At 46.6% G+C, this 14,498-nt stretch overlaps 61 non-coding genes and 1 pseudogene across 61 annotated transcripts; all 62 read left to right on the forward strand.

Moving 5' to 3' along the window:
- The first annotated feature begins 375 nt into the window (after positions 1–375).
- LOC125798285 (5S ribosomal RNA) lies at positions 376–494 on the forward strand (annotated as a pseudogene).
- Positions 495–604: 110 nt separating this feature from the next.
- Positions 605–723, forward strand: LOC125797861 (5S ribosomal RNA). The gene has a single exon (XR_007436680.1). It is a non-coding gene; the product is annotated as a 5S ribosomal RNA (ribosomal RNA).
- A 110-nt stretch (positions 724–833) lies between these two features.
- LOC125798148 (5S ribosomal RNA) lies at positions 834–952 on the forward strand. Its single transcript, XR_007436973.1, has one exon. It is a non-coding gene; the product is annotated as a 5S ribosomal RNA (ribosomal RNA).
- Positions 953–1,062: 110 nt separating this feature from the next.
- Positions 1,063–1,181, forward strand: LOC125797872 (5S ribosomal RNA). Its single transcript, XR_007436691.1, has one exon. It is a non-coding gene; the product is annotated as a 5S ribosomal RNA (ribosomal RNA).
- A 110-nt stretch (positions 1,182–1,291) lies between these two features.
- Positions 1,292–1,410, forward strand: LOC125798098 (5S ribosomal RNA). The gene has a single exon (XR_007436916.1). It is a non-coding gene; the product is annotated as a 5S ribosomal RNA (ribosomal RNA).
- A 110-nt stretch (positions 1,411–1,520) lies between these two features.
- Positions 1,521–1,639, forward strand: LOC125797883 (5S ribosomal RNA). The gene has a single exon (XR_007436702.1). It is a non-coding gene; the product is annotated as a 5S ribosomal RNA (ribosomal RNA).
- Positions 1,640–1,749: 110 nt separating this feature from the next.
- Positions 1,750–1,868, forward strand: LOC125797894 (5S ribosomal RNA). The gene has a single exon (XR_007436713.1). It is a non-coding gene; the product is annotated as a 5S ribosomal RNA (ribosomal RNA).
- Positions 1,869–1,978: 110 nt separating this feature from the next.
- On the forward strand, positions 1,979–2,097 carry LOC125798272 (5S ribosomal RNA). The gene has a single exon (XR_007437102.1). It is a non-coding gene; the product is annotated as a 5S ribosomal RNA (ribosomal RNA).
- A 110-nt stretch (positions 2,098–2,207) lies between these two features.
- Positions 2,208–2,326, forward strand: LOC125797905 (5S ribosomal RNA). The gene has a single exon (XR_007436724.1). It is a non-coding gene; the product is annotated as a 5S ribosomal RNA (ribosomal RNA).
- Positions 2,327–2,436: 110 nt separating this feature from the next.
- Positions 2,437–2,555, forward strand: LOC125798224 (5S ribosomal RNA). The gene has a single exon (XR_007437054.1). It is a non-coding gene; the product is annotated as a 5S ribosomal RNA (ribosomal RNA).
- Positions 2,556–2,665: 110 nt separating this feature from the next.
- Positions 2,666–2,784, forward strand: LOC125797916 (5S ribosomal RNA). The gene has a single exon (XR_007436735.1). It is a non-coding gene; the product is annotated as a 5S ribosomal RNA (ribosomal RNA).
- A 110-nt stretch (positions 2,785–2,894) lies between these two features.
- LOC125797927 (5S ribosomal RNA) lies at positions 2,895–3,013 on the forward strand. Its single transcript, XR_007436746.1, has one exon. It is a non-coding gene; the product is annotated as a 5S ribosomal RNA (ribosomal RNA).
- Positions 3,014–3,123: 110 nt separating this feature from the next.
- On the forward strand, positions 3,124–3,242 carry LOC125797938 (5S ribosomal RNA). Its single transcript, XR_007436757.1, has one exon. It is a non-coding gene; the product is annotated as a 5S ribosomal RNA (ribosomal RNA).
- Positions 3,243–3,352: 110 nt separating this feature from the next.
- LOC125797949 (5S ribosomal RNA) lies at positions 3,353–3,471 on the forward strand. The gene has a single exon (XR_007436768.1). It is a non-coding gene; the product is annotated as a 5S ribosomal RNA (ribosomal RNA).
- Positions 3,472–3,581: 110 nt separating this feature from the next.
- LOC125798211 (5S ribosomal RNA) lies at positions 3,582–3,700 on the forward strand. The gene has a single exon (XR_007437041.1). It is a non-coding gene; the product is annotated as a 5S ribosomal RNA (ribosomal RNA).
- A 110-nt stretch (positions 3,701–3,810) lies between these two features.
- LOC125798067 (5S ribosomal RNA) lies at positions 3,811–3,929 on the forward strand. Its single transcript, XR_007436885.1, has one exon. It is a non-coding gene; the product is annotated as a 5S ribosomal RNA (ribosomal RNA).
- Positions 3,930–4,039: 110 nt separating this feature from the next.
- LOC125798257 (5S ribosomal RNA) lies at positions 4,040–4,158 on the forward strand. Its single transcript, XR_007437087.1, has one exon. It is a non-coding gene; the product is annotated as a 5S ribosomal RNA (ribosomal RNA).
- Positions 4,159–4,268: 110 nt separating this feature from the next.
- Positions 4,269–4,387, forward strand: LOC125798136 (5S ribosomal RNA). Its single transcript, XR_007436958.1, has one exon. It is a non-coding gene; the product is annotated as a 5S ribosomal RNA (ribosomal RNA).
- Positions 4,388–4,497: 110 nt separating this feature from the next.
- On the forward strand, positions 4,498–4,616 carry LOC125798180 (5S ribosomal RNA). The gene has a single exon (XR_007437010.1). It is a non-coding gene; the product is annotated as a 5S ribosomal RNA (ribosomal RNA).
- Positions 4,617–4,726: 110 nt separating this feature from the next.
- LOC125797961 (5S ribosomal RNA) lies at positions 4,727–4,845 on the forward strand. The gene has a single exon (XR_007436780.1). It is a non-coding gene; the product is annotated as a 5S ribosomal RNA (ribosomal RNA).
- Positions 4,846–4,955: 110 nt separating this feature from the next.
- LOC125797972 (5S ribosomal RNA) lies at positions 4,956–5,074 on the forward strand. Its single transcript, XR_007436791.1, has one exon. It is a non-coding gene; the product is annotated as a 5S ribosomal RNA (ribosomal RNA).
- Positions 5,075–5,184: 110 nt separating this feature from the next.
- LOC125797983 (5S ribosomal RNA) lies at positions 5,185–5,303 on the forward strand. The gene has a single exon (XR_007436802.1). It is a non-coding gene; the product is annotated as a 5S ribosomal RNA (ribosomal RNA).
- Positions 5,304–5,413: 110 nt separating this feature from the next.
- Positions 5,414–5,532, forward strand: LOC125797994 (5S ribosomal RNA). Its single transcript, XR_007436813.1, has one exon. It is a non-coding gene; the product is annotated as a 5S ribosomal RNA (ribosomal RNA).
- Positions 5,533–5,642: 110 nt separating this feature from the next.
- Positions 5,643–5,761, forward strand: LOC125798006 (5S ribosomal RNA). The gene has a single exon (XR_007436824.1). It is a non-coding gene; the product is annotated as a 5S ribosomal RNA (ribosomal RNA).
- A 110-nt stretch (positions 5,762–5,871) lies between these two features.
- On the forward strand, positions 5,872–5,990 carry LOC125798017 (5S ribosomal RNA). The gene has a single exon (XR_007436835.1). It is a non-coding gene; the product is annotated as a 5S ribosomal RNA (ribosomal RNA).
- A 110-nt stretch (positions 5,991–6,100) lies between these two features.
- LOC125798028 (5S ribosomal RNA) lies at positions 6,101–6,219 on the forward strand. The gene has a single exon (XR_007436846.1). It is a non-coding gene; the product is annotated as a 5S ribosomal RNA (ribosomal RNA).
- Positions 6,220–6,329: 110 nt separating this feature from the next.
- LOC125798039 (5S ribosomal RNA) lies at positions 6,330–6,448 on the forward strand. The gene has a single exon (XR_007436857.1). It is a non-coding gene; the product is annotated as a 5S ribosomal RNA (ribosomal RNA).
- Positions 6,449–6,558: 110 nt separating this feature from the next.
- Positions 6,559–6,677, forward strand: LOC125798212 (5S ribosomal RNA). The gene has a single exon (XR_007437042.1). It is a non-coding gene; the product is annotated as a 5S ribosomal RNA (ribosomal RNA).
- A 110-nt stretch (positions 6,678–6,787) lies between these two features.
- On the forward strand, positions 6,788–6,906 carry LOC125798050 (5S ribosomal RNA). The gene has a single exon (XR_007436868.1). It is a non-coding gene; the product is annotated as a 5S ribosomal RNA (ribosomal RNA).
- Positions 6,907–7,016: 110 nt separating this feature from the next.
- On the forward strand, positions 7,017–7,135 carry LOC125798258 (5S ribosomal RNA). The gene has a single exon (XR_007437088.1). It is a non-coding gene; the product is annotated as a 5S ribosomal RNA (ribosomal RNA).
- Positions 7,136–7,245: 110 nt separating this feature from the next.
- On the forward strand, positions 7,246–7,364 carry LOC125798133 (5S ribosomal RNA). Its single transcript, XR_007436955.1, has one exon. It is a non-coding gene; the product is annotated as a 5S ribosomal RNA (ribosomal RNA).
- A 110-nt stretch (positions 7,365–7,474) lies between these two features.
- LOC125798181 (5S ribosomal RNA) lies at positions 7,475–7,593 on the forward strand. Its single transcript, XR_007437011.1, has one exon. It is a non-coding gene; the product is annotated as a 5S ribosomal RNA (ribosomal RNA).
- A 110-nt stretch (positions 7,594–7,703) lies between these two features.
- Positions 7,704–7,822, forward strand: LOC125798061 (5S ribosomal RNA). Its single transcript, XR_007436879.1, has one exon. It is a non-coding gene; the product is annotated as a 5S ribosomal RNA (ribosomal RNA).
- A 110-nt stretch (positions 7,823–7,932) lies between these two features.
- LOC125798073 (5S ribosomal RNA) lies at positions 7,933–8,051 on the forward strand. Its single transcript, XR_007436891.1, has one exon. It is a non-coding gene; the product is annotated as a 5S ribosomal RNA (ribosomal RNA).
- A 110-nt stretch (positions 8,052–8,161) lies between these two features.
- Positions 8,162–8,280, forward strand: LOC125798084 (5S ribosomal RNA). Its single transcript, XR_007436902.1, has one exon. It is a non-coding gene; the product is annotated as a 5S ribosomal RNA (ribosomal RNA).
- Positions 8,281–8,390: 110 nt separating this feature from the next.
- LOC125798095 (5S ribosomal RNA) lies at positions 8,391–8,509 on the forward strand. Its single transcript, XR_007436913.1, has one exon. It is a non-coding gene; the product is annotated as a 5S ribosomal RNA (ribosomal RNA).
- Positions 8,510–8,619: 110 nt separating this feature from the next.
- Positions 8,620–8,738, forward strand: LOC125798138 (5S ribosomal RNA). Its single transcript, XR_007436961.1, has one exon. It is a non-coding gene; the product is annotated as a 5S ribosomal RNA (ribosomal RNA).
- Positions 8,739–8,848: 110 nt separating this feature from the next.
- LOC125798228 (5S ribosomal RNA) lies at positions 8,849–8,967 on the forward strand. Its single transcript, XR_007437058.1, has one exon. It is a non-coding gene; the product is annotated as a 5S ribosomal RNA (ribosomal RNA).
- A 110-nt stretch (positions 8,968–9,077) lies between these two features.
- Positions 9,078–9,196, forward strand: LOC125798080 (5S ribosomal RNA). Its single transcript, XR_007436898.1, has one exon. It is a non-coding gene; the product is annotated as a 5S ribosomal RNA (ribosomal RNA).
- A 110-nt stretch (positions 9,197–9,306) lies between these two features.
- On the forward strand, positions 9,307–9,425 carry LOC125798256 (5S ribosomal RNA). Its single transcript, XR_007437086.1, has one exon. It is a non-coding gene; the product is annotated as a 5S ribosomal RNA (ribosomal RNA).
- Positions 9,426–9,535: 110 nt separating this feature from the next.
- Positions 9,536–9,654, forward strand: LOC125798176 (5S ribosomal RNA). The gene has a single exon (XR_007437006.1). It is a non-coding gene; the product is annotated as a 5S ribosomal RNA (ribosomal RNA).
- A 110-nt stretch (positions 9,655–9,764) lies between these two features.
- Positions 9,765–9,883, forward strand: LOC125798274 (5S ribosomal RNA). Its single transcript, XR_007437104.1, has one exon. It is a non-coding gene; the product is annotated as a 5S ribosomal RNA (ribosomal RNA).
- Positions 9,884–9,993: 110 nt separating this feature from the next.
- LOC125798107 (5S ribosomal RNA) lies at positions 9,994–10,112 on the forward strand. The gene has a single exon (XR_007436924.1). It is a non-coding gene; the product is annotated as a 5S ribosomal RNA (ribosomal RNA).
- A 110-nt stretch (positions 10,113–10,222) lies between these two features.
- On the forward strand, positions 10,223–10,341 carry LOC125798118 (5S ribosomal RNA). The gene has a single exon (XR_007436937.1). It is a non-coding gene; the product is annotated as a 5S ribosomal RNA (ribosomal RNA).
- Positions 10,342–10,451: 110 nt separating this feature from the next.
- Positions 10,452–10,570, forward strand: LOC125798081 (5S ribosomal RNA). Its single transcript, XR_007436899.1, has one exon. It is a non-coding gene; the product is annotated as a 5S ribosomal RNA (ribosomal RNA).
- Positions 10,571–10,680: 110 nt separating this feature from the next.
- LOC125798128 (5S ribosomal RNA) lies at positions 10,681–10,799 on the forward strand. The gene has a single exon (XR_007436949.1). It is a non-coding gene; the product is annotated as a 5S ribosomal RNA (ribosomal RNA).
- Positions 10,800–10,909: 110 nt separating this feature from the next.
- Positions 10,910–11,028, forward strand: LOC125798177 (5S ribosomal RNA). Its single transcript, XR_007437007.1, has one exon. It is a non-coding gene; the product is annotated as a 5S ribosomal RNA (ribosomal RNA).
- Positions 11,029–11,138: 110 nt separating this feature from the next.
- On the forward strand, positions 11,139–11,257 carry LOC125798243 (5S ribosomal RNA). The gene has a single exon (XR_007437073.1). It is a non-coding gene; the product is annotated as a 5S ribosomal RNA (ribosomal RNA).
- A 110-nt stretch (positions 11,258–11,367) lies between these two features.
- Positions 11,368–11,486, forward strand: LOC125798111 (5S ribosomal RNA). Its single transcript, XR_007436928.1, has one exon. It is a non-coding gene; the product is annotated as a 5S ribosomal RNA (ribosomal RNA).
- Positions 11,487–11,596: 110 nt separating this feature from the next.
- LOC125798195 (5S ribosomal RNA) lies at positions 11,597–11,715 on the forward strand. Its single transcript, XR_007437025.1, has one exon. It is a non-coding gene; the product is annotated as a 5S ribosomal RNA (ribosomal RNA).
- A 110-nt stretch (positions 11,716–11,825) lies between these two features.
- Positions 11,826–11,944, forward strand: LOC125798232 (5S ribosomal RNA). The gene has a single exon (XR_007437062.1). It is a non-coding gene; the product is annotated as a 5S ribosomal RNA (ribosomal RNA).
- A 110-nt stretch (positions 11,945–12,054) lies between these two features.
- On the forward strand, positions 12,055–12,173 carry LOC125798129 (5S ribosomal RNA). Its single transcript, XR_007436950.1, has one exon. It is a non-coding gene; the product is annotated as a 5S ribosomal RNA (ribosomal RNA).
- A 110-nt stretch (positions 12,174–12,283) lies between these two features.
- LOC125798140 (5S ribosomal RNA) lies at positions 12,284–12,402 on the forward strand. The gene has a single exon (XR_007436963.1). It is a non-coding gene; the product is annotated as a 5S ribosomal RNA (ribosomal RNA).
- Positions 12,403–12,512: 110 nt separating this feature from the next.
- Positions 12,513–12,631, forward strand: LOC125798209 (5S ribosomal RNA). The gene has a single exon (XR_007437039.1). It is a non-coding gene; the product is annotated as a 5S ribosomal RNA (ribosomal RNA).
- A 110-nt stretch (positions 12,632–12,741) lies between these two features.
- LOC125798112 (5S ribosomal RNA) lies at positions 12,742–12,860 on the forward strand. The gene has a single exon (XR_007436930.1). It is a non-coding gene; the product is annotated as a 5S ribosomal RNA (ribosomal RNA).
- A 110-nt stretch (positions 12,861–12,970) lies between these two features.
- On the forward strand, positions 12,971–13,089 carry LOC125798151 (5S ribosomal RNA). Its single transcript, XR_007436976.1, has one exon. It is a non-coding gene; the product is annotated as a 5S ribosomal RNA (ribosomal RNA).
- Positions 13,090–13,199: 110 nt separating this feature from the next.
- On the forward strand, positions 13,200–13,318 carry LOC125798254 (5S ribosomal RNA). Its single transcript, XR_007437084.1, has one exon. It is a non-coding gene; the product is annotated as a 5S ribosomal RNA (ribosomal RNA).
- Positions 13,319–13,428: 110 nt separating this feature from the next.
- Positions 13,429–13,547, forward strand: LOC125798162 (5S ribosomal RNA). The gene has a single exon (XR_007436990.1). It is a non-coding gene; the product is annotated as a 5S ribosomal RNA (ribosomal RNA).
- A 110-nt stretch (positions 13,548–13,657) lies between these two features.
- Positions 13,658–13,776, forward strand: LOC125798173 (5S ribosomal RNA). Its single transcript, XR_007437003.1, has one exon. It is a non-coding gene; the product is annotated as a 5S ribosomal RNA (ribosomal RNA).
- Positions 13,777–13,886: 110 nt separating this feature from the next.
- On the forward strand, positions 13,887–14,005 carry LOC125798185 (5S ribosomal RNA). Its single transcript, XR_007437015.1, has one exon. It is a non-coding gene; the product is annotated as a 5S ribosomal RNA (ribosomal RNA).
- A 110-nt stretch (positions 14,006–14,115) lies between these two features.
- LOC125798196 (5S ribosomal RNA) lies at positions 14,116–14,234 on the forward strand. Its single transcript, XR_007437026.1, has one exon. It is a non-coding gene; the product is annotated as a 5S ribosomal RNA (ribosomal RNA).
- A 110-nt stretch (positions 14,235–14,344) lies between these two features.
- On the forward strand, positions 14,345–14,463 carry LOC125798207 (5S ribosomal RNA). Its single transcript, XR_007437037.1, has one exon. It is a non-coding gene; the product is annotated as a 5S ribosomal RNA (ribosomal RNA).
- Positions 14,464–14,498: the final 35 nt, after the last annotated feature.

Genomic DNA, 14,498 nt, shown 5'->3' on the forward strand with positions numbered 1-14,498 from the left:
CTCAGCCGCGGGGGATCGAACCCCGAGTACAATATCACCCCTTCCAATCAGTGCATTTATGGGGTTAACTTTCACAGACTTGGGTGGGCCACAGGTGGGCACAAAAATGAAAATGCAAGCCGAAAAATGTGCAACTTTGCCAGATTTATTTATTTCAATTTTCAGCCTTGCACTTTCATCAGTGTTCCAATGGAAATTCCCTAACCCTAACCCTAACCCTAGTACTTGGATGGGAGACCACCTGGGAATACCAGGTGCTGTAAGCTTTTCCCCTCTTGATTTATGACCATGGTCTTGTTATACGTTACTAGAGTGTTATCTGAAACCCAACATAGATGAAGTCGCATAAATAGTCTTGATGAGAGTTCTGCAATCGCTTACGGTCACACTACCCTGAGAACACTCAATCTCGTCTGATTTCGGAGGCTAAGCAGGGTTTGCTCTGGTTAGTACTTGGATGGAAGACCACCTGGGAATACCAGGTGCTGTAAGCTTTTCCCCTCTTGCTTCCATTACCATGGTCTTGTTATACATTACTAGTTTGTTATCTGAAACCCAACATAGATGAAGTTGCATAAGTAGTCTTGATGAGAGCTCTGCAATGGCTTACGGTCACACTACCCTGAGAACGCCCGATCTCGTCTGATCTCGGAAGCTAAGCAGGGTTTGGCCTGGTTAGTACTTGGATGGGAGACCACCTGGGAATACCAGGTGCTGTAAGCTTTTCCCCTCTTGCTTCCATTACCATGGTCTTGTTATACATTACTAGTTTGTTATCTGAAACCCAACATAGATGAAGTTGCATAAGTAGTCTTGATGAGAGCTCTGCAATGGCTTACGGTCACACTACCCTGAGAACGCCCGATCTCGTCTGATCTCGGAAGCTAAGCAGGGTTTGGCCTGGTTAGTACTTGGATGGGAGACCACCTGGGAATACCAGGGGCTGTAAGCTTTTCCCCTCTTGCTTCCATTACCATGGTCTTGTTATACATTACTAGTTTGTTATCTGAAACCCAACATAGATGAAGTTGCATAAGTAGTCTTGATGAGAGCTCTGCAATGGCTTACGGTCACACTACCCTGAGAACGCCCGATCTCGTCTGATCTCGGAAGCTAAGCAGGGTTTGGCCTGGTTAGTACTTGGATGGGAGACCACCTGGGAATACCAGGTGCTGTAAGCTTTTCCCCTATTGCTTCCATTACCATGGTCTTGTTATACATTACTAGTTTGCTATCTGAAACCCAACATAGATGAAGTTGCATAAGTAGTCTTGATGAGAGCTCTGCAATGGTTTACGGTCACACTACCCTGAGAACGCCCGATCTCGTCTGATCTCGGAAGCTAAGCAGGGTTTGGCCTGGTTAGTACTTGGATGGGAGACCACCTGGGAATACCAGGTGCTGTAAGCTTTTCCCCTCTTGCTTCCATTACCATGGTCTTGTTATACATTACTAGTTTGTTATCTGAAACCCAACATAGATGAAGTTGCATAAGTAGTCTTGATGAGAGCTCTGCAATGGCTTACGGTCACACTACCCTGAGAACGCCCGATCTCGTCTGATCTCGGAAGCTAAGCAGGGTTTGGCCTGGTTAGTACTTGGATGGGAGACCACCTGGGAATACCAGGTGCTGTAAGCTTTTCCCCTCTTGCTTCCATTACCATGGTCTTGTTATACATTACTAGTTTGTTATCTGAAACCCAACATAGATGAAGTTGCATAAGTAGTCTTGATGAGAGCTTTGCAATGGCTTACGGTCACACTACCCTGAGAACGCCCGATCTCGTCTGATCTCGGAAGCTAAGCAGGGTTTGGCCTGGTTAGTACTTGGATGGGAGACCACCTGGGAATACCAGGTGCTGTAAGCTTTTCCCCTCTTGCTTCCATTACCATGGTCTTGTTATACATTACTAGTTTGTTATCTGAAACCCAACATAGATGAAGTTGCATAAGTAGTCTTGATGAGAGCTCTGCAATGGCTTACGGTCACACTACCCTGAGAATGCCCGATCTCGTCTGATCTCAGAAGCTAAGCATGGTTTGGCCTGGTTAGTACTTGGATGGGAGACCACCTGGGAATACCAGGTGCTGTAAGCTTTTCCCCTCTTGCTTCCATTACCATGGTCTTGTTATACATTACTAGTTTGTTATCTGAAACCCAACATAGATGAAGTTGCATAAGTAGTCTTGATGAGAGCTCTGCAATGGCTTACGGTCACACTACCCTGAGAACGCCCGATCTCGTCTGATCTCGGAAGCTAAGCAGGGTTTGGCCTGGTTAGTACTTGGATGGGAGACCACCTGGGAATACCAGGTGCTGTAAGCTATTCCCCTCTTGCTCCCATTGCCATGGTCTTGTTATACATTACTAGTTTGTTATCTGAAACCCAACATAGATGAAGTTGCATAAGTAGTCTTGATGAGAGCTCTGCAATGGCTTAAGGTCACACTACCCTGAGAACGCCCGATCTCGTCTGATCTCGGAAGCTAAGCAGGGTTTGGCCTGGTTAGTACTTGGATGGGAGACCACCTGGGAATACCAGGTGCTGTAAGCTTTTCCCCTCTTGCTTCCATTACCATGGTCTTGTTATACATTACTAGTTTGTTATCTGAAACCCAACATAGATGAAGTTGCATAAGTAGTCTTGATGAGAGCTCTGCAATGGCTTACGGTCACACTACCCTGAGAACGCCCGATCTCGTCTGATCTCGGAAGCTAAGCAGGGTTTGGCCTGGTTAGTACTTGGATGGGAGACCACCTGGGAATACCAGGTGCTGTAAGCTTTTCCCCTCTTGCTTCCATTACCATGGTCTTGTTATACATTACTAGTTTGTTATCTGAAACCCAACATAGATGAAGTTGCATAAGTAGTCTTGATGAGAGCTTTGCAATGGCTTACGGTCACACTACCCTGAGAACGCCCGATCTCGTCTGATCTCGGAAGCTAAGCAGGGTTTGGCCTGGTTAGTACTTGGATGGGAGACCACCTGGGAATACCAGGTGCTGTAAGCTTTTCCCCTCTTGCTTCCATTACCATGGTCTTGTTATACATTACTAGTTTGTTATCTGAAACCCAACATAGATGAAGTTGCATAAGTAGTCTTGATGAGAGCTCTGCAATGGCTTACGGTCACACTACCCTGAGAACGCCCGATCTCGTCTGATCTCGGAAGCTAAGCAGGGTTTGGCCTGGTTAGTACTTGGATGGGAGACCACCTGGGAATACCAGGTGCTGTAAGCTTTTCCCCTCTTGCTTCCATTACCATGGTCTTGTTATACATTACTAGTTTGTTATCTGAAACCCAACATAGATGAAGTTGCATAAGTAGTCTTGTTGAGAGCTCTGCAATGGCTTACGGTCACACTACCCTGAGAACGCCCGATCTCGTCTGATCTCGGAAGCTAAGCAGGGTTTGGCCTGGTTAGTACTTGGATGGGAGACCACCTGGGAATACCAGGTGCTGTAAGCTTTTCCCCTCTTGCTTCCATTACCATGGTCTTGTTATACATTACTAGTTGGTTATCTGAAACCCAACATAGATGAAGTTGCATAAGTAGTCTTGATGAGAGCTCTGCAATGGCTTACGGTCACACTACCCTGAGAACGCCCAATCTCGTCTGATCTCGGAAGCTAAGCAGGGTTTGGCCTGGTTAGTACTTGGATGGGAGACCACCTGGGAATACCAGGTGCTGTAAGCTTTTCCCCTCTTGCTTCCATTACCATGGTCTTGTTATACATTACTAGTTTGTTATCTGAACCCCAACATAGATGAAGTTGCATAAGTAGTCTTGATGAGAGCTTTGCAATGGCTTACGGTCACACTACCCTGAGAACGCCCGATCTCGTCTGAACTCGGAAGCTAAGCAGGGTTTGGCCTGGTTAGTACTTGGATGGGAGACCACCTGGGAATACCAGGTGCTGTAAGCTTTTCCCCTCTTGCTTCCATTACCATGGTCTTGTTATACATTACTAGTTTGTTATCTGAAACCCAACATAGATGAAGTTGCATAAGTAGTCTTGATGAGAGCTCTGCAATGGCTTACGGTCACACTACCCTGAGAACGCCCGATCTTGTCTGATTTCGGAAGCTAAGCAGGGTTTGGCCTGGTTAGTACTTGGATGGGAGACCACCTGGGAATACCAGGTGCTGTAAGCTTTTCCCCTCTTGCTTCCATTACCATGGTCTTGTTATACATTACTAGTTTGTTATCTGAAACCCAACATAGATGAAGTTGCATAAGTAGTCTTGATGAGAGCTCTGCAATGGCTTACGGTCACACTACCCTGAGAACGCCTGATCTCGTCTGATCTCGGAAGCTAAGCAGGGTTTGGCCTGGTTAGTACTTGGATGGGAGACCACCTGGGAATACCAGGTGCTGTAAGCTTTTCCCCTCTTGCTTCCATTACCATGGTCTTGTTATACATTACTAGTTTGTTATCTGAAACCCAACATAGATGAAGTTGCATAAGTAGTCTTGATGAGAGCTCTGCAATGGCTTACGGTCACACTACCCTGAGAACGCCCGATCTCGTCTGATCTCGGAAGCTAAGCAGGGTTTGGCCTGGTTAGTACTTGGATGGGAGACCACCTGGGAATACCAGGTGCTGCAAGCTTTTCCCCTCTTGCTTCCATTACCATGGTCTTGATATACATTACTAGTTTGTTATCTGAAACCCAACATAGATGAAGTTGCATAAGTAGTCTTGATGAGAGCTCTGCAATGGCTTACGGTCACACTACCCTGAGAACGCCCGATCTCGTCTGATCTCGGAAGCTAAGCAGGGTTTGGCCTGGTTAGTACTTGGATGGGAGACCACCTGGGAATACCAGGTGCTGTAAGCTTTTCCCCTCTTGCTTCCATTACCATGGTCTTGTTATACATTACTAGTTTGTTATCTGAAACCCAACATAGATGAAGTTGCATAAGTAGTCTTGATGAGAGCTCTGCAATGGCTTACGGTCACACTACCCTGAGAACGCCCGATCTCGTCTGATCTCGGAAGCTAAGCAGGGTTTGGCCTGGTTAGTACTTGGATGGGAGACCACCTGGGAATACCAGGTGCTGTAAGCTTTTCCCCTCTTGCTTCCATTACCATGGTCTTGTTATACATTACTAGTTTGTTATCTGAAACCCAACATAGATGAAGTTGCATAAGTAGTCTTGATGAGAGCTCTGCAATGGCTTACGGTCACACTACCCTGAGAACGCCCGATCTCGTCTGATCTCGGAAGCTAAGCAGGGTTTGGCCTGGTTAGTACTTGGATGGGAGACCACCTGGGAATACCAGGTGCTGTAAGCTATTCCCCTCTTGCTCCCATTGCCATGGTCTTGTTATACATTACTAGTTTGTTATCTGAAACCCAACATAGATGAAGTTGCATAAGTAGTCTTGATGAGAGCTCTGCAATGGCTTACGGTCACACTACCCTGAGAACGCCCGATCTCGTCTGATCTCGGAAGCTAAGCAGGGTTTGGCCTGGTTAGTACTTGGATGGGAGACCACCTGGGAATACCAGGTGCTGTAAGCTTTTCCCCTCTTGCTTCCATTACCATGGTCTTGTTATACATTACTAGTTTGTTATCTGAAACCCAACATAGATGAAGTTGCATAAGTAGTCTTGATGAGAGCTCTGCAATGGCTTACGGTCACACTACCCTGAGAACGCCCGATCTCGTCTGATCTCGGAAGCTAAGCAGGGTTTGGCCTGGTTAGTACTTGGATGGGAGACCACCTGGGAATACCAGGTGCTGTAAGCTTTTCCCCTCTTGCTTCCATTACCATGGTCTTGTTATACATTACTAGTTTGTTATCTGAAACCCAACATAGATGAAGTTGCATAAGTAGTCTTGATGAGAGCTTTGCAATGGCTTACGGTCACACTACCCTGAGAACGCCCGATCTCGTCTGATCTCGGAAGCTAAGCAGGGTTTGGCCTGGTTAGTACTTGGATGGGAGACCACCTGGGAATACCAGGTGCTGTAAGCTTTTCCCCTCTTGCTTCCATTACCATGGTCTTGTTATACATTACTAGTTTGTTATCTGAAACCCAACATAGATGAAGTTGCATAAGTAGTCTTGATGAGAGCTCTGCAATGGCTTACGGTCACACTACCCTGAGAACGCCCGATCTCGTCTGATCTCGGAAGCTAAGCAGGGTTTGGCCTGGTTAGTACTTGGATGGGAGACCACCTGGGAATACCAGGTGCTGTAAGCTTTTCCCCTCTTGCTTCCATTACCATGGTCTTGTTATACATTACTAGTTTGTTATCTGAAACCCAACATAGATGAAGTTGCATAAGTAGTCTTGTTGAGAGCTCTGCAGTGGCTTACGGTCACACTACCCTGAGAACGCCCGATCTCGTCTGATCTCGGAAGCTAAGCAGGGTTTGGCCTGGTTAGTACTTGGATGGGAGACCACCTGGGAATACCAGGTGCTGTAAGCTTTTCCCCTCTTGCTTCCATTACCATGGTCTTGTTATACATTACTAGTTTGTTATCTGAAACCCAACATAGATGAAGTTGCATAAGTAGTCTTGATGAGAGCTCTGCAATGGCTTACGGTCACACTACCCTGAGAACGCCCAATCTCGTCTGATCTCGGAAGCTAAGCAGGGTTTGGCCTGGTTAGTACTTGGATGGGAGACCACCTGGGAATACCAGGTGCTGTAAGCTTTTCCCCTCTTGCTTCCATTACCATGGTCTTGTTATACATTACTAGTTTGTTATCTGAACCCCAACATAGATGAAGTTGCATAAGTAGTCTTGATGAGAGCTTTGCAATGGCTTACGGTCACACTACCCTGAGAACGCCCGATCTCGTCTGATCTCGGAAGCTAAGCAGGGTTTGGCCTGGTTAGTACTTGGATGGGAGACCACCTGGGAATACCAGGTGCTGTAAGCTTTTCCCCTCTTGCTTCCATTACCATGGTCTTGTTATACATTACTAGTTTGTTATCTGAAACCCAACATAGATGAAGTTGCATAAGTAGTCTTGATGAGAGCTCTGCAATGGCTTACGGTCACACTACCCTGAGAACGCCCGATCTTGTCTGATTTCGGAAGCTAAGCAGGGTTTGGCCTGGTTAGTACTTGGATGGGAGACCACCTGGGAATACCAGGTGCTGTAAGCTTTTCCCCTCTTGCTTCCATTACCATGGTCTTGTTATACATTACTAGTTTGTTATCTGAAACCCAACATAGATGAAGTTGCATAAGTAGTCTTGATGAGAGCTCTGCAATGGCTTACGGTCACACTACCCTGAGAACGCCTGATCTCGTCTGATCTCGGAAGCTAAGCAGGGTTTGGCCTGGTTAGTACTTGGATGGGAGACCACCTGGGAATACCAGGTACTGTAAGCTTTTCCCCTCTTGCTTCCATTACCATGGTCTTGTTATACATTACTAGTTTGTTATCTGAAACCCAACATAGATGAAGTTGCATAAGTAGTCTTGATGAGAGCTCTGCAATGGCTTACGGTCACACTACCCTGAGAACGCCCGATCTCGTCTGATCTCGGAAGCTAAGCAGGGTTTGGCCTGGTTAGTACTTGGATGGGAGACCACCTGGGAATACCAGGTGCTGCAAGCTTTTCCCCTCTTGCTTCCATTACCATGGTCTTGATATACATTACTAGTTTGTTATCTGAAACCCAACATAGATGAAGTTGCATAAGTAGTCTTGATGAGAGCTCTGCAATGGCTTACGGTCACACTACCCTGAGAACGCCCGATCTCGTCTGATCTCGGAAGCTAAGCAGGGTTTGGCCTGGTTAGTACTTGGATGGGAGACCACCTGGGAATACCAGGTGCTGTAAGCTTTTCCCCTCTTGCTTCCATTACCATGGTCTTGTTATACATTACTAGTTTGTTATCTGAAACCCAACATAGATGAAGTTGCATAAGTAGTCTTGATGAGAGCTCTGCAATGGCTTACGGTCACACTACCCTGAGAACGCCCGATCTCGTCTGATCTCGGAAGCTAAGCAGGGTTTGGCCTGGTTAGTACTTGGATGGGAGACCACCTGGGAATACCAGGTGCTGTAAGCTTTTCCCCTCTTGCTTCCATTACCATGGTCTTGTTATACATTACTAGTTTGTTATCTGAAACCCAACATAGATGAAGTTGCACAAGTAGTCTTGATGAGAGCTCTGCAATGGCTTACGGTCACACTACCCTGAGAACGCCCGATCTCGTCTGATCTCGGAAGCTAAGCAGGGTTTGGCCTGGTTAGTACTTGGATGGGAGACCACCTGGGAATACCAGGTGCTGTAAGCTTTTCCCCTCTTGCTTCCATTACCATGGTCTTGTTATACATTACTAGTTTGTTATCTGACACCCAACATAGATGAAGTTGCATAAGTAGTTTTGATGAGAGCTCTGCAATGGCTTACGGTCACACTACCCTGAGAACGCCCGATCTCGTCTGATCTCGGAAGCTAAGCAGGGTTTGGCCTGGTTAGTACTTGGATGGGAGACCACCTGGGAATACCAGGTGCTGTAAGCTTTTCCCCTCTTGCTTCCATTACCATGGTCTTGTTATACATTACTAGTTTGTTATCTGAAACCCAACATAGATGAAGTTGCATAAGTAGTCTTGATGAGAGCTCTGCAATGGCTTACGGTCACTCTACCCTGAGAACGCCCGATCTCGTCTGATCTCGGAAGCTAAGCAGGGTTTGGCCTGGTTAGTACTTGGATGGGAGACCACCTGGGAATACCAGGTGCTGTAAGCTTTTCCCCTCTTGCTTCCATTACCATGGTCTTGTTATAAATTACTAGTTTGTTTTCTGAAACCCAACATAGATGAAGTTGCATAAGTAGTCTTGATGAGAGCTCTGCAATGGCTTACGGTCACACTACCCTGAGAACGCCCGATCTCGGCTGATCTCGGAAGCTAAGCAGGGTTTGGCCTGGTTAGTACTTGGATGGGAGACCACCTGGGAATACCGGGTGCTGTAAGCTTTTCCCCTCTTGCTTCCATTACCATGGTCTTGTTATACATTACTAGTTTGTTATCTGAAACCCAACATAGATGAAGTTGCATAAGTAGTCTTGATGAGAGCTCTGCAATGGCTTACGGTCACACTACCCTGAGAACGCCCGATCTCGTCTGATCTCGGAAGCTAAGCAGGGTTTGGCCTGGTTAGTACTTGGATGGGCGACCACCTGGGAATACCAGGTGCTGTAAGCTTTTCCCCTCTTGCTTCCATTACCATGGTCTTGTTATACATTACTAGTTTGTTATCTGAAACCCAACATAGATGAAGTTGCATAAGTAGTCTTGATGAGAGCTCTGCAATGGCTTACGGTCACACTACCCTGAGAACGCCCAATCTCGTCTGATCTCGGAAGCTAAGCAGGGTTTGGCTTGGTTAGTACTTGGATGGGAGACCACCTGGGAATACCAGGTGCTGTAAGCTTTTCCCCTCTTGCTTCCATTACCATGGTCTTGTTATACATTACTAGTTTGTTATCTGAAACCTAACATAGATGAAGTTGCATAAGTAGTCTTGATGAGAGCTCTGCAATGGCTTACGGTCACACTACCCTGAGAACGCCCGATCTCGTCTGATCTCGGAAGCTAAGCAGGGTTTGGCCTGCTTAGTACTTGGATGGGAGACCACCTGGGAATACCAGGTGCTGTAAGCTTTTCCCCTCTTGCTTCCATTACCATGGTCTTGTTATACATTACTAGTTTGTTATCTGAAACCCAACATAGATGAAGTTGCATAAGTAGTCTTGATGAGAGCTCTGCAATGGCTTACGGTCACACTACCCTGAGAACGCCCTATCTCGTCTGATCTCGGAAGCTAAGCAGGGTTTGGCCTGGTTAGTACTTGGATGGGAGACCACCTGGGAATACCAGGTGCTGCAAGCTTTTCCCCTCTTGCTTCCATTACCATGGTCTTGATATACATTACTAGTTTGTTATCTGAAACCCAACATAGATGAAGTTGCATAAGTAGTCTTGATGAGAGCTCTGCAATGGCTTACGGTCACACTACCCTGAGAACGCCCGATCTCGTCTGATCTCGGAAGCTAAGCAGGGTTTGGCCTGGTTAGTACTTGGATGGGAGACCACCTGGGAATACCAGGTGCTGTAAGCTTTTCCCCTCTTGCTTCCATTACCATGGTCTTGTTATACATTACTAGTTTGTTATTTGAAACCCAACATAGATGAAGTTGCATAAGTAGTCTTGATGAGAGCTCTGCAATGGCTTACGGTCACACTACCCTGAGAACGCCCGATCTCGTCTGATCTCGGAAGCTAAGCAGGGTTTGGCCTGGTTAGTACTTGGATGGGAGACCACCTGGGAATACCAGGTGCTGTAAGCTTTTCCCCTCTTGCTTCCATTACCATGGTCTTGTTATACATTACTAGTTTGTTATCTGAAACCCAACATAGATGAAGTTGCACAAGTAGTCTTGATGAGAGCTCTGCAATGGCTTACGGTCACACTACCCTGAGAACGCCCGATCTCGTCTGATCTCGGAAGCTAAGCAGGGTTTGGCCTGGTTAGTACTTGGATGGGCGACCACCTGGGAATACCAGGTGCTGTAAGCTTTTCCCCTCTTGCTTCCATTACCATGGTCTTGTTATACATTACTAGTTTGTTATCTGAAACCCAACATAGATGAAGTTGCATAAGTAGTCTTGATGAGAGCTCTGCAATGGCTTACGGTCACACTACCCTGAGAACGCCCGATCTCGTCTGATCTCGGAAGCTAAGCAGGGTTTGGCTTGGTTAGTACTTGGATGGGAGACCACCTGGGAATACCAGGTGCTGTAAGCTTTTCCCCTCTTGCTTCCATTACCATGGTCTTGTTATACATTACTAGTTTGTTATCTGAAACCTAACATAGATGAAGTTGCATAAGTAGTCTTGATGAGAGCTCTGCAATGGCTTACGGTCACACTACCCTGAGAACGCCCGATCTCGTCTGATCTCGGAAGCTAAGCAGGGTTTGGCCTGCTTAGTACTTGGATGGGAGACCACCTGGGAATACCAGGTGCTGTAAGCTTTTCCCCTCTTGCTTCCATTACCATGGTCTTGTTATACATTACTAGTTTGTTATCTGAAACCCAACATAGATGAAGTTGCATAAGTAGTCTTGATGAGAGCTCTGCAATGGCTTACGGTCACACTACCCTGAGAACGCCCGATCTCGTCTGATCTCGGAAGCTAAGCGGGGTTTGGCCTGGTTAGTACTCGGATGGGAGACCACCTGGAAATACCAGGTGCTGTAAGCTTTTCCCCTCTTGCTTCCATTACCATGGTCTTGTTATACATTACTAGTTTGTTATCTGAAACCCAACATAGATGAAGTTGCATAAGTAGTCTTGATGAGAGCTCTGCAATGGCTTACGGTCACACTACTCTGAGAACGCCCGATCTCGTCTGATCTCGGAAGCTAAGCAGGGTTTGGCCTGGTTAGTACTTGGATGGGAGACCACCTGGGAATACCAGGTGCTGTAAGCTTTTCCCCTCTTGCTTCCATTACCATGGTCTTGTTATACATTACTAGTTTGTTATCTGAAACCCAACATAGATGAAGTTGCATAAGTAGTCTTGATGAGAGCTCTGCAATGGCTTACGGTCACACTACCCTGAGAACGCCCGATCTCGTCTGATCTCGGAAGCTAAGCAGGGTTTGGCCTGGTTAGTACTTGGATGGGAGACCACCTGGGCATACCAGGTGCTGTAAGCTTTTCCCCTCTTGCTTCCATTACCATGGTCTTGTTATAGATTACTAGTTTGTTATCTGAAACCCAACATAGATGAAGTTGCATAAGTAGTCTTGATGAGAGCTCTGCAATGGCTTACGGTCACACTACCCTGAGAACGCCCGATCTCGTCTGATCTCGGAAGCTAAGCAGGGTTTGGCCTGGTTAGTACTTGGATGGGAGACCACCTGGGAATACCAGTTGCTGTAAGCTTTTCCCCTCTTGCTTCCATTACCATGGTCTTGTTATACATTACTAGTTTGTTATCTGAAACCCAACATAGATGAAGTTGCATAAGTAGTCTTGATGAGAGCTCTGCAATGGCTTACGGTCACACTACCCTGAGAACGCCCGATCTCGTCTGATCTCGGAAGCTAAGCAGGGTTTGGCCTGGTTAGTACTTGGATGGGAGACCACCTGGGAATACCAGGTGCTGTAAGCTTTTCCCCTCTTGCTTCCATTACCATGGTCTTGTTATACATTACTAGTTTGTTATCTGAAACCCAACATAGATGAAGTTGCATAAGTAGTCTTGATGAGAGCTCTGCAATGGCTTACGGTCACACTACCCTGAGAACGCCCGATCTCGTCTGATCTCGGAAGCTAAGCAGGGTTTGGCCTGGTTAGTACTTGGATGGGAGACCACCTGGGAATACCAGGTGCTGTAAGCTTTTCCCCTCTTGCTTCCATTACCATGGTCTTGTTATACATTACTAGTTTGTTATCTGAAACCCAACATAGATGAAGTTGCATAAGTAGTCTTGATGAGAGCTCTGCAATGGCTTACGGTCACACTACCCTGAGAACGCCCGATCTCGTCTGATCTCGGAAGCTAAGCAGGGTTTGGCCTGGTTAGTACTCGGATGGGAGACCACCTGGAAATACCAGGTGCTGTAAGCTTTTCCCCTCTTGCTTCCATTACCGTGGTCTTGTTATACATTACTAGTTTGTTATCTGAAACCCAACATAGATGAAGTTGCATAAGTAGTCTTGATGAGAGCTCTGCAATGGCTTACGGTCACACTACTCTGAGAACGCCCGATCTCGTCTGATCTCGGAAGCTAAGCAGGGTTTGGCCTGGTTAGTACTTGGATGGGAGACCACCTGGGAATACCAGGTGCTGTAAGCTTTTCCCCTCTTGCTTCCATTACCATGGTCTTGTTATACATTACTAGTTTGTTATCTGAAACCCAACATAGATGAAGTTGCATAAGTAGTCTTGATGAGAGCTCTGCAATGGCTTACGGTCACACTACCCTGAGAACGCCCGATCTCGTCTGATCTCGGAAGCTAAGCAGGGTTTGGCCTGGTTAGTACTTGGATGGGAGACCACCTGGGAATACCAGGTGCTGTAAGCTTTTCCCCTCTTGCTTCCATTACCATGGTCTTGTTATTCATTACTAGTTTGTTATCTGAAACCCAACATAGATGAAGTTGCATAAGTAGTCTTGATGAGAGCTCTGCAATGGCTTACGGTCACACTACCCTGAGAACGCCCGATCTCGTCTGATCTCGGAAGCTAAGCAGGGTTTGGCCTGTTTAGTACTTGGATGGGAGACCACCTGGGAATACCAGTTGCTGTAAGCTTTTCCCCTCTTGCTTCCATTACCATGGTCTTGTTATACATTACTAGTTTGTTATCTGAAACCCAACATAGATGAAGTTGCATAAGTAGTCTTGATGAGAGCTCTGCAATGGCTTACGGTCACACTACCCTGAGAACGCCCGATCTCGTCTGATCTCGGAAGCTAAGCAGGGTTTGGCCTGGTTAGTACTTGGATGGGAGACCACCTGGGAATACCAGGTGCTGTAAGCTTTTCCCCTCTTGCTTCCATTACCATGGTCTTGTTATACATTACTAGTTTGTTATCTGAAACCCAACATAGATGAAGTTGCATAAGTAGTCTTGATGAGAGCTCTGCAATGGCTTACGGTCACACTACCCTGAGAACGCCCGATCTCGTCTGATCTCGGAAGCTAAGCAGGGTTTGGCCTGGTTAGTACTTGGATGGGAGACCACCTGGGAATACCAGGTGCTGTAAGCTTTTCCCCTCTTGCTTCCATTACCATGGTCTTGTTATACATTACTAGTTTGTTATCTGAAACCCAACATAGATGAAGTTGCATAAGTAGTCTTGATGAGAGCTCTGCAATGGCTTACGGTCACACTACCCTGAGAACGCCCGATCTCGTCTGATCTCGGAAGCTAAGCAGGGTTTGGCCTGGTTAGTACTTGGATGGGAGACCACCTGGGAATACCAGGTGCTGTAAGCTTTTCCCCTCTTGCTTCCATTACCATGGTCTTGTTATACATTACTAGTTTGTTATCTGAAACCCAACATAGATGAAGTTGCATAAGTAGTCTTGATGAGAGCTCTGCAATGGCTTACGGTCACACTACCCTGAGAACGCCCGATCTCGTCTGATCTCGGAAGCTAAGCAGGGTTTGGCCTGGTTAGTACTTGGATGGGAGACCACCTGGGAATACCAGGTGCTGTAAGCTTTTCCCCTCTTGCTTCCATTACCATGGTCTTGTTATACATTACTAGTTTGTTATCTGAAACCCAACATAGATGAAGTTGCATAAGTAGTCTTGATGAGAGCTCTGCAATGGCTTACGGTCACACTACCCTGAGAACGCCCGATCTCGTCTGATCTCGGAAGCTAAGCAGGGTTTGGCCTGGTTAGTACTTGGATGGGAGACCACCTGGGAATACCAGGTGCTGTAAGCTTTTCCCCTCTTGCTTCCATTACCATGGTCTTGTTA

Source organism: Astyanax mexicanus, unplaced genomic scaffold (genome assembly GCF_023375975.1).
Source record: "Astyanax mexicanus isolate ESR-SI-001 unplaced genomic scaffold, AstMex3_surface scaffold_56, whole genome shotgun sequence".
NCBI lineage: Eukaryota > Metazoa > Chordata > Actinopteri > Characiformes > Acestrorhamphidae > Astyanax > Astyanax mexicanus.